Source organism: Lepidothrix coronata, unplaced genomic scaffold (genome assembly GCF_001604755.1).
Source record: "Lepidothrix coronata isolate B3197 unplaced genomic scaffold, Lepidothrix_coronata-1.0 Scaffold31, whole genome shotgun sequence".
NCBI classification, from domain to species: domain Eukaryota; kingdom Metazoa; phylum Chordata; class Aves; order Passeriformes; family Pipridae; genus Lepidothrix; species Lepidothrix coronata.
In genome coordinates this window covers 2,381,089-2,381,709 of record NW_016690211.1, presented here as the reverse complement: position 1 = coordinate 2,381,709, position 621 = coordinate 2,381,089, and positions in this window count along the sequence as shown.

Genomic DNA, 621 nt, shown 5'->3' with positions numbered 1-621 from the left:
GCCTGCCCCGCGCTCACCTTACACGCGACAGGGCGCGCGCGCGGCAGGGGCGGGACCCGGCGGCCCGGGGCATGCCGGGAGCTGTAGTTCGTGACTATAGCATGGGTGGGGCGGGCAAGGGGGTGGAATGAGGGACGCAGAACGGGGCAGTGTGTTATCGGGTCCAACAACCTTACTCTAACAGGGCCATCTCAAAGCACATTGCACCGAATTGCGTCCAGACAGCTCTGGAATATCTCCAGTGTGGGAACTTTCTGGGCAACCTGTTCCAGTGCTGGGTCACCACACAGTAAAAAAGTTCAGTTTCTGCCCTTTGCCTCTTGTCCTGTTGGTTGGAACCACAGAGAAGGGCCTGGTGTCGCGGTCCGAAGGGAGAAGGGGACAGGACACGAGGAAGGGTGCAAGCAGAATCCTCTATTCAGGCGTGCACACACTCTTTTTGTCAGCTCGGGAGCCGAAAGGGCCAGAACATATGGCGGAGACAAGCAGGGGGACAAACCAGAATCAGACATGGGCAAAAAGGGGAGGAGTGGGGGAAGCAGGCAGCAGGCAAACTCGTGGCAAGCCTGGGCATGTGCAGTTGTGCACTGTGTGTGTGAATACAATGAAACCACATAATAA